Source organism: Cuculus canorus, chromosome 19 (genome assembly GCF_017976375.1).
Source record: "Cuculus canorus isolate bCucCan1 chromosome 19, bCucCan1.pri, whole genome shotgun sequence".
NCBI lineage: Eukaryota > Metazoa > Chordata > Aves > Cuculiformes > Cuculidae > Cuculus > Cuculus canorus.
In genome coordinates this window covers 7888591-7904940 of record NC_071419.1, presented here as the reverse complement: position 1 = coordinate 7904940, position 16350 = coordinate 7888591, and the positions used below count along the sequence as shown (strand labels likewise).

Genomic DNA, 16350 nt, shown 5'->3' with positions numbered 1-16350 from the left:
CCTGGAGCCCAGGAGTGGGACAGCCTTGGAGCCAGGGAGAGAAAAGCTGGCAGGGAGGAGAGGAAAGAACTGGAACGGACTCAAGGAAAAAGAATGAAAGTAAGACAATAGCAGGAGAATTTGATTTGCCGTGGCATGCCACGATGGAAAAAAAAAAAAAGACAGAAGAACAGGAGGATAAGATGGTGTTCACATAAAAAGGGCAATGGAGGGACATAGAAGTGGAAGAGCAAAGGTTTGTGGGAAGAAAGGAATAAAGAGAGAAGGCTCAAAAAAAAAAAAAAGAAAATAATTGAATAATTAGTCTGAGGGAGATAAAGAAAGAAACAAAAGCATAGCAAAAAGAGTTTGTATTTATTCCTTCTGTATCTTCTGGGTCAAGGTTGTGAATTAGCATCCTGGGGCTGTGTTTTAAGGTTTTTCGCATTTCATATGTGAGTGTCTTCTATATGGTGGCCTGATAAGACCTCTCCACAATTAGAATGGAATGATGTCCAAAGAAAAGGTGCGTTTCTTTTAAGGGTGGGCTCCTCTTTTCCAGAGCAAGCCAAGAGAATGCTCTGAGTGTGCATGAGAGTCATCTTGGGCTTTTCTACACTGTCAATAACGCTCCTGCTTCAGGGCAAATATGCATCCAGTTTTGGTTCTTAATAACCCCAGCCAGGTGATACATCTTCATAAGGCTCAGCCCTGCAAACTGCCAATCCACTTGCCCTTGCTCAAGGCAAAGCGCTTCACAGTATATTCAGAGCTAAACAGATACTTAAGTACCACACTGAATTGGTGCCAGCATGCCTAGCACCTCACGGGATTAATTCCTACCAAAGTAACAGCTGAAGTTTTCATGTAGGAGCTTGTAGGAGCTAATTTTGTGTTACAGACATTGCAAACATCACAAATAAAACAAAAATGTAGTTGATGAGGCAGCAGGGATGGACGGAGAGTCTTTGCAATTTTTTAGCTAAATTCTGTCATTATTACCTTATCGCTGAGACAAAACTCTCTTAGGAAGCTTCTGAGGACAGTACATCAACCTATTTTACTGGTTTTTAGCAGGATTGGGACCATGGATACACCCATTCCTGGCCCTTGAGACTCTGAAGCCAGGTAGGGCTGGGCAGGGGCTACCACCCTCTGCTTCCTTCCCTGAAATCGTGGCTTGCCACAGTTGGAAACTGCTGAAATATTCTCTCCCCACCTCCTCTGAGCTCCCCACTGTTAGGACCCTCTTTGGATTTCCAATTTAACTCCTCCAGGGACAGCGTGCCTGGAAGGAAGGAACATAAGCTCACTAAATGAACCTCTTAATCACTGTCATTTTAGTCCTAAAAAACCCAGCCAAAACAATGGTGTGGTTATTGCACACAAATGGAAGTCCAGAAGTGAATTCTCCCTTCATTTGATCACATCCCTCTTGAGAAATCTTGTTTGTTGAGCTTTTTTTCTTTTTTTATAAACCATATTTCCTTTGATATTTTTCATATTTAGCAAGGTGAAAATCCTAGTATAAATTGTTTTATTTCTGTGCAGAGAGGAAAAATAATGTATGTACAAGGCTTTGGAACCTTCTTGACTATACAGTAGTTACAGTGTGCTCAGGAGGATCCAAGCCCAGGACGTGTCTTGATAGACCAAGCTGTGAACTGCTATCAGTTTGGGCTAAGACTGAGAGGGGTTTTGGCTGTCATCATTGGTGGATGCAGACTAAGACTAAAGAGTGGTACAGACTCACGTTTCCATCTCATTACTGATGCAGCCATACTCATGATGGCATTTGTGTTGCTCCTTCCTCCCAGTTGGTCAAAATTATGGTACGTCTAATATGAAGTATCACAGTTAGACAAACCTGAATGGATAAAGTCTAGTCAGCTCTCTATGTTAAATTATCATAACATACTCAAGGTTGAGGAGGCAGAAATAACCCGTCCTTCTATTCGCTGTGACGCTGACAGGATTTAATTATGTTCACATTTGACCTGGTGATCCTATGCACACCTTCTGAGTGAACTCCCTGTAGATTTATTGTGGTTCACCTGGGATTGTGCACAAACAATGGGCACAGACATTTTCTTCTTGCTATTTTTTGTCATAGGGTGAGTCTCACCATGAAGAAATAGCTCTGCCTGGGAGAAAGGGATCTTTGAAGAAAAGGCTGAAATCAAATAGCAGAAACTCTGCAGCTGCAGTGACGTTACCTGCACGCCATGCGTAAGGAGGCAAGGTACGAATTGAAAACTGATCCCTAACTTTCACCTGTGTGGTGTGCTTCCTACCTCTGGGAAAGGTTATCCCAGATTTGTGAAACAAAAGAAATGCAAAACATTCCCACCATCCTCTGCTTCCTCCTCCAGCTGGATTAAAATTGTGCATTCAGAAAGCGAGCTGAAATGGATTCCATTTAATAAATTCTGTTTGAAAGATGGAAGGGCGGTTTGCAGCCAGCAGAGGAGGGAAGCTCTGGAACAGCCTTCAGCAGGAGGAGTGGGTGGCAAGCAGCAGCCTGACTAGTTTTATGATGAAACTTGATCAGTTTACGAGTGGGTTTATGCAGTGCAGTTGCCTGAGATAACAGGGGACCAGATGCAATGACCTTTGGGATCTCTATCCATCACATGTTCTTCAACTGCAATGAAGTCACAGGATACAATAAACATAGTTCAATTCTTTACATGGAAGATACTTTAGTTTACACCACTGTGGCCAAAGTCAAGGCTGGCAACCTTTAATTCTTGTAATGTGTGATAACACTTCAGTCCTCTCTGCCCACACCTGGCTTCCTGATAATACCAGTGCTGTCTTTATTCTGCAACGTCTTTTTCTATTGTAGAGATGTTAGCAATGGCCTATCTGGTGGCCACATTCAAATATATATTTTTCCCTTTGTCTGGCAATAAAAGATACCTTGAAAGAGCAAGGATAGTGGTGAGAGTGTCAGGTGGGGTCACAAGGCATAAGCGTTCCACAAAAGGGAACAAAATAACAGTGAGAAAATACCTCAAAACACTTTCCAGAAATAACAGCCTAATTAATGCAGCTTTTGTTTGCTCAGTGGCTGGACCTCCTTTGTCTATGCTCAGGAATAGCTGCTGGGGAATATTAGAGGGAACTTGACTTTGTTTCTAAGCTTTACATGTAACAACCTGCTTTGATAGAGAAACACGTATGAAATCAGGGGGACAGATACACAGCGTGTGAGCTTGGGTTGTGTCAGAACTAACCAGCGCAACATGAACATGGGATAGAGAGTAGTAACAATGTACTGCCTATTTTTATATATATATATATCACAGAGGGACAGTGTGCCCCCACTCAAAGTGTTAGATGGACTACAAACACCCAACAAGAAAGACAACCTGCAGACGCTTACAATCCAAGTAAGTTACAACACAGAAAAATAATTCCAGGAAAAAATATTTGGCAAATAAATCCAAAGAATTAATGATCTCAGCTGTAGGAGGATAACTCACCAAAAGGCTAAATAAGTGTAATAAATCAGAAAGAAGCAAAATTAGCCTAATAAACCTTTGGCTAGACGTTAATCTTTGCACTGCACAGGTACAACGAGCTTTCCTCCTAGGTGACCCCGAGCACGGAGAGTGATTCAGTGTGGATGTACTGGTCTGGACACGTCAGAGTTGGGGAGGAAAGTGGGAACTGAGGGTTCGTTTCACTTCTTTATGAAACTCTCGCAACCCATTGCTCATCCAATAACAGATGTCTCAGTGTGTAACCAGTCCATTCCTGACAGGAGACTGACACTGAGTTTGTAGATCTGGCTGTTCAGCTTTGTAAGACTTCCAGCTCTGTAGGGGTTTTTTCCCCCATTTTCTGTGATCAGCCAAAATGGCATCTGTTACGCTGCTGTTTCTCTAGAAGTCTTCAGAGATCTGCTGTGCATGCGCTGCTAGGGTAAACCAGCAGTGCTGGACTCATCCCTGTGCATCTGAGGATACCGAAAGAAGGATCCAGTTTTATAACCCTATAAAATGAATTTGTCCGAGGTGCACAGCAAAACAAGCAGAGTTGCAGGTTTTTTTTTTTAGATGAATTGATCCTATGGGCTACAGCTCAAGTGTACAAAAGTTCATGGTTTCTCTTACTGCTGAGCATTACCAAGAAGCACCTCTTCATTTGCCATGGGAATGGCATTGAGATGTCCTTCCGTCTGCCCCTGTGAAGAGCAGGTTAGAACAGGGAATGTGCTATGTCAGGACTCTGCAGCTGCAATCTATAGCCATGGAGTAGGGAATGATGTCCCCAGACAGATGTCTTGCTCTTGCCAGCACGCACAATAGCACGTTTTGTGTGCGTCCCCACCGCTAGTGAGGAAAGACTTGAAGTGCTGTCTAAAATTCCACTTTTAAGAAACCTCAGCAGCTGCCCAAGGACATTAGTTCACTTAATTGCTGTATCAGTACATTCAAAGATACTCACTATCTCACTATCGGCCCTAGCGAAACATGTATTATCCATTTGTCCTTGAAACCAGCCATCCCCTTGCGAAGTGATTAAAGTAGTCTTGTGCCGGATGAACTGTGCACATCTTTTTTTTTCTCCTGCTCCTCCCCAAAAGATACCATCCCCTCTGCCTTCCTACTAGTCACGACAGAGCTTCTTCCTTGCAATTTATTATGTTTGCACTCATTTGTTTTCCTTCAGACAGTCTTTGAGACACTGCATCCAGTGACCTCTGGCAAAGGAATGGGAATAACACACTTTTATCCTGGCACTAGGCAGCAGCAGTGACAAATTGGTTTACTTTTCTGCCTGACACTGGGGGCTGTGAGTAGGAAAGGGGGGGGGTTATTAGCCTGGACTTACTTATGCATCTGAAATATGCTTTGTAATCTCCTCTCTTTGATGTTATTTAGAATATCTATTTGGGCTTGTCCATTGCTGTCTGGGAATGCAGAATGTTTTGCCCAAATGGATGGAATCTTCTGGTGGGAAATAAACTTGTTGTCATGGTATGCCAGGATTTTTTTTAAACAGCTAAATATATATGTTCAGTGGTGCATGGATGTACTCAGCTATGCTAGGAAAAGGAACAGTAGAAACATCCACGACCACACTTTCCAGCACAAAAATATCCAGCCGTTTACCAGTGAAACGAGATTAGGAGATGCACACAGCCACAAACACTTCTCAGAGCCTGTGGGAACATCTTGGAAAGAAAGTATTTTTTCCTACTTCACTCCTCCTAAACCGAGCAGAAATAGCCCAGCAGGTGGGGGCACTCTGGGTGATTCTTGAAAGTGCAAAGTGGTAATAGGGATGATATACATTTCAGGTGTGTTTTGTTATCACCCCTCTCCCCCAGTGCATATAAACCCGTTGGGAGATGCCCAGCAAAATGGCACAGAAACTAAAGCTGTGGGGATAACTCCCATGGAATTCAGACTACTGGCCCCTTCCACGAGCCTGTGAGATCTACCGATTGAAAGCTCTCTCTAACAGGTGAGTGTTGTTGCCTTTATTGCATTCCTCATTTATCTAGAAATCAAGGAAAGTTTGTTACACCTGAGGACTTCTCCACAAGAGTCCACATAACCATTTCTAAAATGATACTCTTATGTTCAGCTATTCATTTTCCATTCTGGCTGTACTGGTTGCTGCTGTTCTGAAGATGATTTGTACAACATTGAGAGCAGCCCTGCAGAGAAAGACTTGGGAGTGCTGGTCGATGAAAAGCTCGACATGAGCCGCAACATGTGCTCACAGCCCAGAAGGCCAATTGTGTCCACAGCTAAAGGATTGTGGCCAGCAGGGCCAGGGAGGGGATTCTGCCCCTCTGTTCCTCTCTTGTGAGACCTCATCTGGAGTATTGTGTCCAGTTCTGGAATCCTCAATGTAAGAAGGAGATGGAGCTGTTGGAACAGGTCCAGAGGAGGCTACAAGGATGATCAGAGTGTTGGAGCACCTTTCATATGAGGACAGGCTGAGAGAGTTGGGCCTGTTCAGCCTGGAGAAGAGAAGGCTCCAAGGAGAACTTATAGTGACCTTCCAGTACCTGAAGGGGCTACAAGAAAGCTGGAGAGGGGCTGTTTACAAAGGCTTGTGGTGATAGGATGAGGGGCAATGGGTATAAACTGGAGAGGGGCAGGTTTAGACTAGACAGAAGGAGGAATTTCGTCACTGTGGAGCGGTGAGGCCCTGGCCCAGGTTGCCCAGGGACGTTGTGGCTGCCCCATCCCTGGAGGTGTTCAAGGCCAGGTTGGATGGGCCTTGGGCAGCTTGAGCCAGTGGGAGGTGTCCCTTCCCATGACAGGGAGGTTGGAACTGGATGACCTTTAAGGTTCTCTCCAACCCAAACTGTTCTATGATTCTATGAAAACATACTGTTCATCCCATTTTAGTGCACTGTCAGAATAGCATTTTGACTGTTCCCATGTTGCTGTTATGTCCTGACCTCAAAGGGATGATCTCAATGCGGCCTCCTCAGAAAACTGCATCTGTGTTCCCTCCTCCGCTTTCTTTTTTATGGCTGATGTTATCTTGTGTTATCCTAATTACATGCTTTAAAGATGCCTGCTGCACAGATCACTGATGGAGTTTGATGTTTGTTAATATCACGTTGCATTATGAAAATCTGGTACATTAAGACCTTGGTGTCTTTCCAAATTATTCTGAAGATATAAAAATCTTAATAAGCAACGCACTTTAACTAATACAGACTAATAGGTTGAAAGGAGGAGGGGAGAATGGAGTTTGGGAACAGGTTTATTTGAGGGTCTGTAAGTAAAAGGATTTAAAGAGCTCTTGATCAGGGCTATGGAAAGTCAGGATTTAGTGTCAAGATTAGGGTTAGTATTGGTGAGGATTGTAGGTATCAATTTGTGGTCAATTCAAGTCAAACTTCATGCTTGTATTTAATATTTCCCCAAACAGTAATTTGTCCTAAAATGCAAACACTTAGTTAAATCAGGTGCAGATGGTTGTTTTTATCAAATGAATGCTGTTTTATCACTTTAAAAGCTTTTGTTTTGAGTCAAGTGCAGGAAGTGGGCAGCAATCCCTTGTTTTTGAAAGAAGAAGAGCATATGCTTTTTAATTTGAAGTGTAGCACTAATAGCATTATCCACAGGGGGATAGGCTGTGCTGTTGTGAATTGTGGATAATGCATTTATGCTCAAATATCCTTTATTCCCTCCTGAGTGAAAGAATTTAACAGCATATTGTATTACCACGCCATAGAGAATATAGTTTACTAAAAGTGATTTTTTTGACAATATCAACTCTGGTTTTGTTTTTACTTTGTTAATTTTTAAGGAAATTCTTTATGAATTTGCAGTGTTCTTATAACACTTTATTGAAAAACAGTCCTCAACCTACCATGAGCAACAAAAGAATGCTGTCGAGGGGAGATGTGGAGATAATGCAGACAAGAGCCAGGGACTATTTCAAAAATAGCTTTCTTGACACATCAGGTTTTTTGCATTTCTCAGTCTCTGCTCTCTTCTCACCAGAAGCTGGGGCTCATGCTACAACGGTGCCAAGCTGAGGATGCACCAAAACGGAGAGAAGCAGACTTGAGACACGCAAACTCAATCCATTTGTGACTTTTCTGTAGCAAACTCCTTTTCCCTAGGGCTGCAAGACAAATGGTTTAATAACCCAGAATGCTGTGCTCTTTGCTTCAGCAAAGTTGACTCTCTGCATTCAGCCTTATTCACAGGTATCTCCAACAACCTTCTGGGAAAATGCTGAACAAACTGAGATCACGGCTTGGAGGCCTGGGGCTGGCCTTGCATTGTTTGCTTTTTATTGTAAGGCTTATCTTTCTGTGTCATATGGTTAGAAACTGGAGCCTTGCCTCCAAGATAGCAGTGGCGAGGCAAGAAAAGCTTGTGCGCATTTGTCTTCGGGGCAGTTATATAAATGAGCGTACTGATGCAGTCCTCAACAAAAATGCAAGGGAGAAACTATGAGTGAGAGAGAGCAAGTCCTAACTTCTTTCTCGTCATGTGTTTTTCTGGAAATGAAAAATGTGAACACTGCTTTCATGCTCTTTCACCAGAGAACTGGCTGCCTTCCAGTAATTGTGTGAAGTGCTGGACTGGGTCCTTCCACTCTGAGACAACAAGCATGGCCAGAGCTAACCCAGCAGGAGGTACATTTGGAATATGAAACCCTGTCTTGTACTCAGTCCCCATCCACCTCAGGATCTTGAGGTGTCCTAGCAGTGTCAGGGACTGTAAATGAAGCCTATTAGAGGTATCAAAACATAATCAAGTGACTAAGAATGAGCAGTTCAGTAGAAAGAAGGTACCACAGCCCACGGAGTGTGATGTCCAAGTGGACTGGCAAACGAGAGGTTTTTGAAATCAAGCTGGACTCCGAGTGCTCACTCACCACTTAGCATTAATTCTTTTTGTGTTTCCTGATACTATCTCCCAGGAGCTGATTCACTGATGTACAGCTACTGCTTCAAGACCTGTTTAGGACAAGACAGGAAGTCCATCCTGCAACTCCGCTTGAAGGTTTACAGAGAAACAGTGGTTTGATGTTCATCACAGTGCTTTATTGTGAAGCATGGTAATAGCTGTGCCTTCTTCAGCAAAGGAAGGATTGCTTTTACCCAGTTTTAGCCATGCAGAAGTTTAAGGTGTCTAAGCCAATGATCCAGCCCTCCTCTACAGACTGTGAAGAGAAACGAAGGCATCTCCAGAGAATGAGTCACTTTTTCCTATGCGCAGTGTCTACAGTGGGTGGGATGACTCATCCTCCAAAGGTAACAGTCTCTCCTTCTGTGGCTTAACTGACTAGTTTCAACTGGAAGTCTAACTTTTTGGTGGCAGAAATAAACCATCTTCACTGTTACCTGTATTTGTCTGAAGTTATTTTTCAAAACTCAGATGAAGGTGAGATGACTTACTTCTCAGTAAATGGCTCCTTCCAAGGGCCATTTATGTGCTTTCTCTTGGATTATGCACATCTTTGTCCTTAAAAAATTGAGAAGAAATATTTTGCTCAAGTTTCATGGAGCCAGAAAAACTAAAGCCTGATGGAAACATAAAGAGAATCTCTTGACCCATCCTGACCCACCCCTAACCCACAGGCCAAAATCTGTAGTTAAGCTTTGTTACCCTAAATGTTTCCTCCTTTCAACAATATCTTCCACAGTAAGTAAGAAAATTTCAGTTGTCTTCAACGGGCTTTCGTCCAAGCTTGAGGAGAGAGCAATAGAGGAAATTCAGTTGCAGGAGCAAATCAACAGAGGGGAAAGGTAAGAACACGAGAGACCTGAAAGACATAATCATGAGAGCCAGGAGGAAGAGGGAAACAAAGAGATGCTTTAAAGATTGAGCAGTGGAGGAACACAGAGGCTATGCTCAGTGGAGAGAAGATCTGTGCAGAGGCAGACGGACGAGCACATACCCTTGAAATACACATCTCTCCAGCACTGCAGCATCACTTCCATTTGAAAATGCCTAACTGCTCTTCAGCTTAATCATTGCTGCACTTTTGGGTATAAGATGAATAATTAAGCCTGGGAGTAGAATACAGCAAGTGTTAATAGGGCAGAAGGTACTGCAAAGTCCTTATAAAAAGCTGTGCTTGCAGCACAAAGTGGCTGCTGTTCTCTGCATCCCCAATCATGAAGTGACGAGCATGAAAGTACTAAATTTAATGAAGTGCATCTGTATTCATTCTGCTGGACTTTTTTCCCCCTGCTTGCTAAATAATACCCAGTCTCTAGCAAAGGATGAACAATGTAATTCTAAATTGTCCTTCCAAATCAAACCAGGACAGATATCCTGCACAGCCCTTCCTTCTGTGTCTATACCTATGGACTCCCACAAGCACAGTCTTCTCCCTTGCGTAAGTTAGTGTTTAAAGAAAATATCTGGTGCCTTAAAGAGGCAGTTTAGTCTGAAGAGGCAGTGTTATGCAGTTCAACCTCTTTGATGAGTTCAAAATTGCTTTCTGTTGCTGTCAGAACACACACAAAAAAGAAGAAATAAATGCTCACTCCAGACTGAGAGACAACAATTAACCAATGTTGAAGAAGACTCTGGGCTGGATACGCTGCCGAAGCATCCTGAGGTGCTGGCTCATGCATACAGCAAGAGAAAGCACTGCAAGGAAAAGCTGTAAGTGGAATAAGATGCAGCTGTTAATCCACGTACAATGCAAGTTCTTATGGTTTGCTGCTCTGTCTACTCTTTTCCCCCCAATCTGATGAGTCAGTCTTTCCCTGAACACAGTTATTCCTCAGCCTGTGGACCACAAGGCTAATCAAGCAGTAGCTCAAAAGAGAGCAGTTAATATTTGAATCGCCCAAAAGATATTCAGGGACAGTGTGTGAGGAGTGTTCATTCCTGTGATAGATCAGACTGATGTCACACTAAACAGCAAATGCAAAGCTCCCTTTTTAGGTTTTCATTTTCTGCATGCATCCAATTAAACAGCTATTTAACTTAATCAAATTACATGGGGAACGAAGAAAGAAAGATTGTTATTTTTTTAAATACTTGGGAGATGTTTGGGAATGGGAGGTCATAAAGGTAAAGAGGGAGGTCAATAAATAGAAAGGAGGAAATTATTTTTAACCATTGTAGATAAGGTATTTTTAGAGCAATCACCTGAAAGCTCCCTGAACTACATAGAATGATAAGCAACTGCTCAACACAGCAGCAGTAATGGGAGATGAGCTGCAGCCTGGCCCAGACCAACGCTCCTTGCTTCTTTCAAGTGGATTTTGAGTGTAATGATTATTTTTTTCCGCCCTTTTCCTTTTTCTTCCACCTCCTGTTCTTACTGTTATCAATGAATGTGCCTCAGAGGGTCTGCCTCTCATATGGGCATTTGAGGAGGTTTTCTGTTGCTGTTTAGTGGGTATTTTCCCCCTTCTTTGGTTTGTTTTTCATCTTTTTCTTTTTGCCTGGTCTCCTCTCACCTCTGCACTCAGTGAAAGAATGAAGAGCCAAGCCTCCACAGGCAACCATGTGTGAGAAGAAACAAGAGGATGACTTCCAGAAGGGCTGGAGGACCCTGGGGCCAGAGGGATCCACCTCTGGCTGAAACACCATTCAGAGAGGCCACACACAGGGCAGGAATCGGGAGCATTGCCCCCATCCACCAGAGTCTTAAGCAACAAAGCTCCATATAATGTGTACGATGTGAATTTAAAACAGACGTTTTCAGAGGTAAGGGAAGATGCCTGAGTGCCTTCCTCAATCTGAAGTATTTTTTTTCCCTCCCAGATGCCAGGCTGTTGAATGTGTCAATATGCTGCCACAGTTTGGAGAGCGCAACAGTTTTGGAGCCACCCTCCTATCTGCTATCTTAAGCTGATCGTCTTACTGTGTCTTCCTGGCCACTCCGTTGAAAATGATGGTGTCTCTTCCTTCATGGTTTTCTAGAGGAAGCATAATAAGAAGGGATTTTTCTTTCATTCAAGGATCAAAGCAAAACATCGAAGATGGCAAATGATAAATATTTGACTTTGAAACATGAAAAAGAAAGGAAGATCAACATCAAGGGAATAAATCTCTCAGGATGTCCTGCAGTCTGAATGTACATTTTGTTTTGCTAAGACAGGAGTTGTGGATGCACTGTGTAAAGATGTGGGTTTTACAAGAAAACAGAATCAGCCAGGAGACCTCTGGGAAATCACAGAATGTGTGTACGCTTTATGGTTTGTATAACATTAAAAAATGTTTTTTTCTTCGAGATATTGATCCTTGTTCCATTATTATTATTATTTATTTATTTTCACTCATTTCATTTTTCATATCTCTGTATTTCAGGTTCCTTGTTTGAATTGGTCCTATTTATGTGAAACAGGTTGATAACTCTCATCTCTTCTCTCTTATGCTCTCAGTAATTACAGGTCTCCAAGGAAAGCTGGCCTTCTGTAGAAATTTTGTAAAGGTTTTGAAAGATTCTATTAGAAAAGATTTGGATCCTGCACAATTATCAGTTCTGAAAGGTGCTTTGCCCACCTCCTCCAGTGGAAGTGTTATTGATCATCTCACAAAAGGAAGGCATGTACTTACAGAGAGAAGAGTTGAGGTCTGGTTGCCTTTTCAACATCAATGATAAAATTGCATCTAATGTTCACCTCATTCACCTCAACTCCACTGGTCTGCACTAATTAAGGTGGAGCAAGCCGTGCTAGTTAATAAAGAACACCGTAATTCAGCTTGTGCTGGCCAGTGATTGCAACGAGAGGAAAAACCCAATAAGCAATTCAAAAGACAGGCTTTGATTAACAGAACTATCTGGGGCTTTTGTTCACTGGTTGTACAGCACACACTGTAAAACCCAGCCACTATCAATGCCTTAGATGTAAGATTGAAAACACCTTCTCTCCCTTTTAAGATGGGCTCTGCCTTCTAAAGTTCTTTAAAATATTGCAGATGATCATCAGAATTCTGCCTTCTAGGTTTGTAAAATCACCTTTTTACTTGGCCACACACGCCACTGTCTTGCTCCAAGGTCCTATACCCAAGATGATCACATTCCACATGACAGCTGACTCCTTTTGGAGCAATCACTTTGTTCTCTCTCAGTTAAACACTAGTATAGTTATAGATTTTTTTTCTTCCTAGGCCTATTTTTTATATCCCTATGTACACCAAGTTTGGTTCCCTCTGTCTAAGACAGTTCTTTGCCACTATCAGAACAGACTTTTCTTCCTTGCATCTCTACCAGCAATCCTCAAGACATGTCCTGCAATAAGTAGCACATCTTCTGTGCCACGCTAGCAGGGCTGCAACACAACTCCTTTGTTACTTCCACCACTTCTAGGAGAAAACCTATACACACAAAATAATATTCCAAAGCAGCTGGAAGCCATACAAGGGCGAGACCCAATCTTGGTACTGTGTTATGTCTTGCCATCGTGGCTGATTCCCTCTAAGGAGTGTTAGGACACCAACTTTTGAAGAATGGTTGGAATATCATGGTGGGAATTGTAAGCACATAGAGCAAACTTACAGGTTTTTCACCCCCAACCCTGTCTGGCTCAGCACATTACAGCTGTGTAGACAGGAGGCAGAGTAATTAAGGATCATCCCTTCCTCCAAGGCCCCCCAAGAGCAGTAAGAAAGGTCTACATATACTCAGCAAAGCCAAATTTTCACACCCCATTAGTCCAGATGAGATGAACTTCACTTCTCGTAACCAGCTTTGCTGTTAGAGCTGACTAAATTTTCCCCCCCAGACGAATAGTTTTCTCTTCCAGAAATGCAGATTCAGCAAAATATAATTTTTGTTGACATTTTTAATGGGAAATTATTGAAACATTTCAATTTTTTTTAGCATTTGGCCAGTTCTGTCTCATCTGGAATGAAGTAATCGAAACTCAGCAGAGAAACGCTCGCCTTTTTCGATTTGCAAGATTTTCCCTTCAAGAAGACTGTCCTGAGATTCCAGAGCTGAAATGTGATGGGATGTTTCTTTTAACTCTAAACTTTGAGAACAGCACTTTTAATTTCACTTTAGAATTTTTCCTCCTCAGAATGAAAATATTGTTCCAGAATGCTGCATTTCTAGGGAGGGAAGGTGTCTTGTACCAGCTGAATCATAGAAAGGATGATTTGACTCAAGCTTTTTAACAAATTAACAGTTGCCTCAACAGGACTCCCTCTTATGCAGTCAAGGCAGAGCAGAGAGGAGTTGGTACAGGGAGCCCTGCGTGGTTTAGGCTTTTTATAGTGTCAGATTTCTTCACATAATGTATTTTGGGTGAAGCCGTAGGTTTATTTTGTACTTATCTGATGTCAGAAAAGTCTATATTAAGTCTTAAAAAAAGGGGCGGGGGGAGGCTTTTTAATCAGCTTATTACAACCTTCCGCGTATAATAAAGCACTTATATGGCAGCAAACCTGAAATCCTACAGGAGTTTGTTGTAAAGTGACAGATTCAGGTCAGAGCTGTTAATGAACCGCCAGATTGATGTGTGATGCATAATGATGGGAGAAATGGCATTATTGTTTTACAGGGGAGTGCAGAGAGGCAGAATATGCCAGGTCCATTGGAACAACTGGATACCCTGGAGTTTAATGCTTTGCCTCTGGCCAACACCTGATATTTCAGAGAAATTAGAGATATTCCACAACTGGTGAATAAAGTAGCTACACAGTAGATGAGGATTAGGCTTCTCAACTACCTTCGCCCTGGTAGCAAACCCTGAATTTCCCAGTCGACTCTTGATTCTGTAAGTACAGAACACTGACATGGGCAGAGTATGACCAGAGCAGTGCTGCAAGAGATTCATTTCTTCTCTTTCTTTGCTTCTGCCACCGAGTAACTATGTGACCATAGGCAACTCTTTCAACGTCTACTTCTGGCTTCTTTCTTGTTTTAAACAAATACTTTTTGAAGCACAAGTTTCACATGTCCATGTTATCCAATTGGCTCTTATTCTATTTCTTGTTCTAAATTAGTTAGTCTTTATTGTCATTAACTGGATCCTATAATAAATGCAAAAGCAATGCTGACCTGAGGGAAATGCTGCTCATACTATAAAGAATATAAGAGGTTAAAAAAACACTTTGCAAATGGAATATGCAGAGTGGCAAAAGCAATGGTTCTTGTTCAACATTTCCTGGTAAGAGAGGGCAGCAAAAAAACACCCTAAAACCAGATAAAGGACTGGTCCACCTTTATTGGACCATCCCTTGAAAGCTCACTGGGAACTTTAGCTGGTGCCACATGCATCTTCCTCTTAATTAGCACTTTTCCAAGGAGATTCTTAAAATCAGATCTCCCTTTTATTATGTTTCAGTAAAATGCCAGTGACTCTGGGGTCTTGGTGCATGACTGAGGTCCCCTAGTGCTACATTAGAGATATTAATTCTCATTAAGAAATGATGCAACCGATATTCACTTTGAGCATGCATTGTGTACTTCACTGGATGCTCTAGGGCGCATTGTAAGTGTTCCTGTTCCTCTTGGTCTAAAAGGCTCTGTGTATGCTCCGTCTCAGCTCTATAGTCTCATTGAACCCAACACAGCCCCTGCGATTAAAAAGGTAATTCAGGCTAGCAAGTGGTTTTTTGATCTTGGGACTCCTGGGCCTTTACAGCCCTGAGATCTGGGATTCCCTCAGAGCTCAACACACATTACCAGTTACTGAGAACTCTGAATTTGAGTCAAAAATATATGGGCATGATCTTAACTCATATGGTTTTGAACAGTCCCTTTGACTTTCATGCATATGCCCACACGTGCAGACACTCGCTACTGCAATCCATTGGGCTCAGCACCTTGCAGGACTGAGCCCTTCACTAATCCTTCTAAGCACAAGTCTATTGACTTTCAAAGCAACCCGTGAGGGCTTCTTATCTATATTTCCTGAACGAGCTGCTTGCTTAGGGTGAGCCTTTTCGCATTAGTCTTCAACCAGAGTTGATTTTGAGCTATGAACATGATTAGATTTTTGTATCAAGAGAGACTGAAAGTACAGAGATGGTTCCAAGCATACTACAATAAATCATGAGTGAACTCCCTTCATCTAATAGCTTGTAAAAATACAAGATATCAGAATTAGTGCTTAAATCCAACCCAACCAATATCTGGGTTTTGCTTTCTCATCCTGGAATGAATCTGAAAAAACCCTGAGTCTAAATGTCTTAGAGAAGTTTGAAAACCAGATCTCAGTAGTTAGATGTATGACATTTGTATAATATGATCCTGTCATCACATTGCTGAACAAGATTTGGTCCTAAATTACACCACAGCCCAACTCGGAGGGAGATGCCACACGCTGTCAAGAAGCCTGCCCCAGAAAACACACTGAAATAAGGATTTTTTTTCATCTCTAGAATATTTATATTACAGGGTTCTTTTTGCACCAAAATCAAGTAAAGGCATTTATTTCAGGCTTGACTTAAACATTTGGGATGTCAGAAGCCTGAAATAAAATCCACATGATGATAGCACATTATACATCTTTCTCAAGGTCACTTACTAATGCATATGAGAATGGGACACTCAGGCAGCAGGAAACATAGATGGAAATAAAAGCACACCTGGAATTATAATTCCTGCCCTGTTGCCTCTCCTCCTCTTCACACAATGGTCAGTCTTGACACAGAGACTCAAGACAGACTCTGGTCCCTGTTCTGTGCAGGTTTTGCCATAGCAAGCTAGTCTCTGTCTGCCATGGGCTTCCCTTTCCCACCTCTAAAAACGAGGCTAGCCTTGAAAACTGATCACGTCTATTTAAATGACAAGCTTATATTAATTCTTGTATGCACAGGACCAAAGACAATGAGACTTGGATTGCAATTGAGACCTCAAAGTATAGATTAATAGATAAATTAATAGGTATCTATTAGTAAGTTAAAAGATAACTAATATAAATACATAAAAACTTAACTAAAGGCATACCTGTAT

At 42.1% G+C, this 16350-nt stretch overlaps 1 long non-coding RNA gene across 2 annotated transcripts; it reads left to right on the top strand.

The window, feature by feature from the left end:
* The first annotated feature begins 2090 nt into the window (after positions 1-2090).
* LOC128854122 (uncharacterized) lies at positions 2091-16350 on the top strand. Of its 2 annotated transcripts, none has more exons than XR_008453034.1 (3): positions 2091-2221; positions 5321-5457; positions 8018-16350. It is a non-coding gene; the product is annotated as an uncharacterized LOC128854122 (long non-coding RNA). The 2 variants fall into 2 exon arrangements; XR_008453033.1 differs by having other exon boundaries at positions 7467-16350.